Raw genomic sequence first — 8,453 nt, 5'->3', positions numbered from 1 at the left:
GGGACCTGGCAGGACTCCGTGTGGCTGGTGTGAGGGCCTGACTTTAGCTCTTACATGGTAAACACATCAGAGGGTCACCCAGGCAACTGGAGACTGAAAGTGACCAGCTGTCGACTTCAAAGTTGATGCGCTTCATTGTGGACGTAGCTTAATCCACCCATCCTCTTACTGTTATCCAAGTCAGGTTCGTGTGGGCAGCTGGAGCCTATCCCAAATATTATAGGGCAAGAGATGGGGTGTGTCGTAGTGCAGGGAGAGAAACCTCCTACGGACAATTTAGAATCACCAATTAATCTAAAACCTGCTTGTTTCTGGACTGTGGGAGAAACCAAGAGAAAGCTGACAGCAGCACCAGCAGAACATGTAAACTCCACACAGAAAGGCTCCGGTCTGGATTCAAACCCTATAACTTCTTGCTTTGAGGTAACAGTAACAACGCCAATCACTGCACCACTCTGCAGCCCCTGCTTTTTAGAATATTTTTGTTTTCAAATTTTATGTGCAAGAAAACTATTGACATGCCGTCTCACAAAACACAGTTTTGAAACTATACTCTTAGTGCTATTGCTTCAACCTACGTGCATTGAGTAAGACAGCTGAACTGAGCTTAAAAGACATCGACTTGTGGGCTATAAAGTACTAGACGTAGTGTCCTGGAGTCCTGCACTGTAAATAGGTATCGGAGTTGTAGTTGAGCTAATGCAATATTTAAGATGATTCTCACTCAGCTTTCTGTGACGGTGGTTTTATTTCTGGGTTTCTGTCAACTTGAATTTACAACCTGTTACCTGAACTTGCTATTTTTTATTTAAAGTTAAGTTTCAGTTGTTGAGTGTTGTGTGCACAACTTTAATCTTCTGGGTTGATCTAACTTTTTTTTTTTTTTTTTTAAATCACATGTTACCAGTTGACATCATTAAATTAAACTGTCCCAACACTTCTCCTTTACCAGTGTGGTGTGCAGGAATGAACTATGATGGCTGGTCACGACAGGCGATTTTTGCCTATTGACCGACACTCAGCAGGAGTTTGGTGGTGCAGTATGGTGCTTGGCCTTCTCAGTATGATGCTTCCTGCCATATCAGGGGGCCATCTATGAACAGGTCACAGAGCACCTGATAAATAATAAATACCAGGTCTGACCTGGTATTATAAAAGCTTCTCTTTCAAGCTAAATAATGAGCTGACTGTGACATGTTAACATATGCAGCTGGCAAGCGTGCCTGAAAAATCTAATTTGACAGACTTTAACAAATAAATGGACACGGGTAAGAAAACCTGTGGTCACGGAAACAAACTATAATTTCTAGGTGGAATACTTGGACATGAACATAAAAAGAAGCCTGATGAATACTGGAAACACTTTTTTTGGTAACATAAGGCTAAGAGGCACTGGTTTAGCTCAGGTGGATCCAGGATGTTTGGCGTGAACGTGGCCTTACTACCACAGCGAAGGTACAGTTCCAACCATGAAGCTCACAGGTGGGAGTGTGATGACATGGACATGCGGGATTCCAAAAGGTGTTGGGGAGTTGTAAATATAAATGGAATCATGAGTACCTGTGGATACTAAAAAACAAACAAACAAACAAACAAAAAACACGGGTGGAAAGGAATCTTCTAACAAAATAAGAATCCAAACACATCACAAGACTTTCCATAGGACAAAAAGTACTACCTCACCAAACTGTATGACTTGAATCCAGAAAAATAATGATAATAATAAAAACTTTAGAGAAGAAGGTAGAACAACAGATCCTTTTCTGTTTTTTACAGCTAAAAAATGCTTCTGTGGGATGGCAGAACTTCTTTCCAGAAACTGTGAGCAACATTAGTGTTCTCCATGCAAAAGAAGACTGGGTCTAAATTATAACATCGTGGCATATTAAATTATTGGAAAAAAAAAGAATTGGAGTAATGAAAGATATGCTGAGTGGCAAAAAACCCTGTTTGAAGTCATGTAAGTAATAGTTCACATGGGTGTACTGACTCCTGTTTCCTATTGTAATACAAGTGTTCAAATCCAAATCCAGATATTCGCCATTAAATGGATATAAAAATACTTTTGTAAGTAAGAACATTAATGCACATGTCACTTAATATCTGTCTCGTTTATTTTTCACAGGAAGGTTAAGATGGATAAGAAAGGAGACACATTTCTACCATGTCATTTTCCTGCCTTACATCCATCGTCCAATTCCGGGTCTATTTCTGACCATATTTCAATACCACTGTTGCCTATGGTTATACAATCATGTGTCTAAAAAACTCAATGAAACACAAAATGATGAATAGCAGAAGGGAAAAAAATATTGATAGCTTGGCTAAAGAGAGCAGAGTGATGTAAGAGTTTCCGATGTGGACAATAAAAGCCTTTAGAGCCGTTTTTCATAATCATGTCTGGGATATCGTTTGAGCTTTCTGTAAATGGTTCATTAAAAAGCATCGGAAGCACAAGAAGATCACAAGAGATCACAAGAGTATTCTGGGTTTCCTAAAGGATGTACTATAAATCAAGATTAATGCTTTAGCAAGCTATGTCACAGAAGTGGCTAGCTAAATCACTGTGGTAACTTACTTACCACATGTTTTGAAGCACTGTATAGAGTCGATGTTGGAAAAACACATTTTATATAGGCAGTTATCAAGTTGTACATGAGCTTTTCAAGTTCAAGCTGTGCAAACTGTGCATTGCATTGTAACTGGAATTTGCATGTATTCAGTTAGGGGCACAGAAAATGTATAGATGGTTTTATACTTGGTTCTAATCTGCTGCCAAGTCTGCCTTACACTGCTTGAATTGGAACTACTAGAACACAGACTAAAAAAATCAATCAGACCATTCAATCAATAAAATAAATTTCACTCTGAGCTGGCAGAGTCATTTCCATGACTCTGTTATTAAGCTATGAGGCTGTAACCTTTAATGTTTAAATGTATCCAGGTTAAAGTTTCAGAGCTCTAATGTGCAGCAGTCATGTAAGCTATCATCAATAGGTTAACATGCAGCTTGTCCTTTTTTTCAAAAGTGTTGCAATTTTTGTTATATTTTGTATACTTTTGTGGTCTTTATAGATTTTTATCATTATCATCTGATAATGACTCTGAATAGAGTGTGTACAGTCACAGGGATCATTTTGTCCAGAAGAAGAGTGTTTTTATTTCAGTGTGCAAAGATTCTGAAGCAGAAGGCCCAGCTTAACAGGGAAAGTTGATAACCACTGCAGTAATACCCCTTTCTCCAACTGGAGTTTAGGTTTTGTCAAGCCAGCTTATACAAAGCAAGTGTGGCTGTGTTGAATTTGCTTCATTAGTATACTCTTTAGGTCCTGAGTGTAACTAGTGGTTTGCACCTTTTTCATTGGTGAAGATTGTTGATTATGATAATTATACACCTATCTCCTCAAGAAAATTCTTGACTTTGCTAGATGTTGTGAAGGGTTTTCCTTACCAAGGAATGTAAGAATACCAGGCTGTTGATTCGGCCACTCCAAAAGGTTTTGCTCTCTCTCTCTCTGATAGGTTTATTTTGGTTTTTTAAATCAACAGTGGCCTCCATCACTTGCATCACCAACTCTTTAATCCTCATACTGAGAATTTCAGTGCTACTAAATGCAACTTCATCACTTGGAATCAACAACAGAATCTGTTTAATTTATCAAGAAATAACAAGGGAACAAGGTGTACCTGGCCATGAAACTGCTTGTTGATCAACTTTCCAATTAATTTTGAGTCTCGAAAACAGAAGACTACAGTCATATGAAAAAGACTGTTTTCACAGGATTCACGGGAAGTACAACTGACCCATGATTCAGTAGCCTGTAGAAACAGCTTAAGCACCAATAACTTAGTAACAGTTTCCTGTATGACTTCTCACAGTGTTGTAGAGAAATTTCTGCCCCATGCTTCTGTGAGGACTAGAAATGTTGATTTACAAAACCTGTGCTAGCAAATGGTATGGGGACTGTAATTAATTTTAGATCGCTTTAATAGTTAATTGCATACTGAGCACTCAAAATAATATAAATATAAAAGTTACAGATTCACATTTCATTTATTTATTTCACACATGGTTCAACAGTGTTTCTTTTCCTACATACAGAACCTCCTTCCCATTAATATGACACTGCACCCATGGGTGAAAAGGAGCAGGAAGAAGAATAAATTCTTGTTAGCACCTGCCCCCTATCTGCAATCCAAATATTCTTACAAGAGGGCGCCAATACCCCCCAAAAAACCCTCTAACATGTATCTTTATGTAACAATGCAAAACTAAACAACAAATCAATATAATCAGCCATATACAGCATTAAATGGCAATGAAATTTTTTTTCTTCCACATTTAGCCCTAATTACTTTCATGTTCTTCATACTGATTTATCCTTTTAAGTATGTAACACATTTTAAAACGGTGCATGTTTGTACAACTCTTGAGATTATCTTCAAGAGAATCCCATATTCTTATACCTTTAACTGTCGGGCACATTTGCCTTTGTGTGGTCTTAGCAAACTTAAAGTCAAACTTTCTTCTACTGTCCCCACTTCCTGAACACAATACAAACATGTGTTATTTTTTGCCTTGCACGTGAATAATAATGTCTGTAATTTCACTAAGTCTTCAAATTTCAACAATTTCGATTTTATAAACAAATTATTTGTATGTTCTCTATATTTAACATTATGAACCATTCATACCACTTTCTTCTGTAGCAAGTATAGAGGATGTACATTCAACAAAAATATAAACGCAACACCTTTGTTACTGCTCCCATTCCCCATGGGATGGACATAGAGACCTAAAATTCATTCCAGATACACAATATAACCATCCCTCCCAAACAGTGGTCACAAATCAGTCCAAATGTGTGGTAGTGGGCACATCTGCTATATTGAGATAATCCATCCCACCTCACAGGTGTGCCACATCAGGATGCTGATCTGACATCATGAGTAGTGCACAGGTGTACCTCAGACTGCCCACAACAAAAGGCCACCCTGGATTGTGCAGTTTTGTCTCACAGCAAAATGCCACAGATGCCACAAGCAATGAGGGAGCGTGCAATTGGCATGCTGACAGCAGGAATGTCAACCAGATCTGTCGCCCGTGCATTGAATGTTCATTTCTCAACCATAAGCCGTCTCCACAGGCGTTTCAGAGAACATGGCAGCACATCCAACCGGCCTCACAACCGCAGACCTCGTGTAACCACACCAGCCCAGGACCTCCACATCCAGCAGGTTCACCTCCAAGATCGTCTGAGACCAGCCACCCAGACAGCTGCTGGAACAATTGGTTTGCACAACCAAACAATTTCTGCACAAACTGTCAGAAACCGCCTCAGGGACGCTCAACTGCATGCCCGTCGTCCTCATCGGGGTCTTGACCTGACTCCAGCTCGTCGCCGTAACAGACTTGTGTGGGCAAATGCTCACATTCGATGGCGTCTGGCACGTTGGAGAGGTGTGCGCTTCACGGATGAATCATGGTTCACATTGTTCAGGGCAGATGGCAGCTGAGAATGTCCCAGTTCTTGCATGGCCAGCATACTCACCGGACATGTCACCCATTGAGCATGTTCGGGATGTGCTTGACCGGCGTATACGACAGCGTGTACCAGTTCCCACGAATATCCAACAACCTCGCACAGCCATTGAAGTGGAGTGGACCAACATTCCACAGGCCACAATTGACAATCTGATAGACTCCATGCGACGATGTGTTGCACTGCATGAGGCAAATGGTGGTCACACCAGATACTGACCGGTTCTGGGTCCCCAGACCCCCAATAGCGCAAAAAACTGCACATTCCAGGGTGGCCTTTTGTTGTGGGCAGTCTGAGGTACACCTGTGCACTACTCATGATGTCAGATCAGCATCCTGATGTGGCACACCTGTGAGGTGGGATGGATTATCTCAATATAGCAGATGTGCCCACTACCACACATTTGGACTGATTTGTGACCACTGTTTGGGAGGGATGGTTATATTGTGTATCTGGAATGAATTTTAGGTCTCTACGTCCATCCCATGGGGAATGGGAGCAAAAACAAAAGTGTTGCGTTTATATTTTTGTTGAGTGTATATAAGTCACGTATGTATTCCCCCACACCTCAGCACAATAACTGAGATAGGGGGAAATTAGTGAGAAATATAAAATATGCATTGCCTTATAATCTAATATATCTCTGACATTACCCAGAATATAAATATTTTTAACCATCCTTATTCTAACATATTCAATATGAGATGAGTTCAGTAACTCTCTCAATCGGAACTCCACCAATGGATAGAATTACTTCATCCTCTCTTACCCGATTTCCAAAAATCATAAATTTCGTTTTTGTTAAGTTCAAAGATAATTTGTTTACATCAAACCATTTTTTTAGTTTTTCCATTTCAGAAACCATTAATTGATGATGATGGTTTGAGAGTTGTTTGTGCAGACTTTGTGGAAGGCGGTGTGCAGGAATGCGGGAGTGAACCAGAGCAAGGTCAAGAAACAATAGCTCTCACAGATAGATGCTGCCACAGGCTATGAAACTAGATTACAGGTTAGGAAGAGGCAGGCCAGTGTGTGTGTGTGTGTGTGTGTGTGTGTGTGTGTGTGTGTGTGTGTGTGTGTGTGTGTGTGTGTGTGTGTGTGTGTGTGTGTGAGAGAGAGAGAGAGAGAGAGAGAGAGGAGTTAGTGATCCCTAGGTGAAGCTGTACCTGATGGAGAAGAAGAAGGGTGCCAATAACAGGAGCTAAAGTCCAAATTGCGGCCCTTCTCAATGGTTTTTGACCGATCAGATAGAAACATATTCTCCTTTATAAATATGTGTACTATTAGTTGGGGTCATCTCTCTTCCAGAAGCTGGCCACAGCAAACTGTTGCAGACTGTGGTTTTCTAACGGGAAAGAGATCCATATGCAGGGACTGAAACCCTCTTTTACCTTAGATAAAAAGAACACGCAACACTTCTTTACAGCATTGCTTCTCATCATCAAGGTTTTTGGTTATTTGCCTATGCACAGCTCTCTAAAGCTCCTGCCACAACATTTCAACCAGGCTGAGGTCTGGGCCTTGGGCTATTGCAATATGTTGATTCCTTTGTTTTTGAGCCATTCTGCTGTAGATTATGTTAGCCCTGCAACAGACTGGCGATCCATCCAGGGTGTACCCCACCCGCCCTATGATAGCTGGGATATGCTCCAGCCACCTGTGACCCTGATAAGGATAAGCAGAAGTGACTGGATGAATTTAACATGCTAACTGAGGCCTGTAGAGTCTGAGATGTAAATCTTCACACCTGAAAACTCCACACTAGCAAACTGCCAAAACGTCATCTTGTATAAATTTGGCCACACTTGCTTATGATGAAATGAAAATAAAAATTTTATCTGATGATAATTCATAAGGCTTTAAGGAAACTAGTAGTACACAGTAGTGATGGGCCGCTTGAAGCTGACGCTCCGGAGCGTGTGTCGAAAAAAACAACACACTGGTTCAGAAGCACTGTGTCGAGGCTTGCTTCGTTTGGCAAAAGTCACGTGACCAGTGACGTCCGAAGCTTCATTACGCACGTAACTGCTTCGGTACCTGATTCAAACGGATATAAGGAAGTGAATCATCCACGGGATTCGTGGAGTGTGTTGATGGTGACAGAGAGCGAAGAGGTGATCATTCCACTGACAGATATGGAGCCAGCGAGGAAGAGAGGACGTTCTGGCGTGTGGGAATATTTTGAGTTGATTTTGCTCAATTCATTTTATCTGCCGAAGTGAAAAACTTGAAATGTCCAAAATCATGTTTTCATAATGGAAATATCATTACAGCATATGACTTTAGGAACACTTCCATGTGAATTAAAGCTAATGAAGACTACAACAATGTATTTGACACTATACGTACATTACATTGCTACACAGTTTAGAAAATCATTTTGTTTATTGTTTTTAGGTGATAGTCTGCAGGACCCAGGAATACCTGCATATCTACCAACTTGCAGTGTAGTTCCTGCACTCCACAGCCTCTTCTGTTCCATGCAAGTGGATTTTCTCCAGGGCAGGAGAAACTATTTCTAAGAAAAGAAACAGACTCAGCCAGCGCACAGTAACACTAATCCTCTTTTTAAATGTAAATAACAAAAGGGCTACCTTACATTGATCATGTTTTTACTTTGCAAGTTCTTGATTAGGGGTGGGTTTTGATTATCGCCTTTCTGATTACAATCCATGCTAAATTGAATAAAGTGATATTGATTCATTAAAATCCCGTGTCGATTTGTAAATTAACGTTATTATGCCTGAAACGCCAGCATCTCAGGTTAAACCTCACAACATGTCGTCAAACACCATGCAGCTAAAACAGTAACTGGGAGCAGGTTTACGGATTCTGCATACAAACGTGAACACAGAGCGCGGACCCGACGCGTCAGAGTCAGATTTTGATGTGTCGGCGGGTCCGCGCTGT

Source organism: Rhamphochromis longiceps, linkage group LG7 (assembly GCF_057381845.1).
Source record: "Rhamphochromis longiceps isolate RC_006_pf linkage group LG7, R_longiceps_female_GT1.1, whole genome shotgun sequence".
Taxonomy (NCBI): Eukaryota; Metazoa; Chordata; class Actinopteri; order Cichliformes; family Cichlidae; genus Rhamphochromis; species Rhamphochromis longiceps.
The sequence above is the reverse complement of the archived record's forward strand: the minus strand, read 5'-3'. Positions refer to the sequence as shown.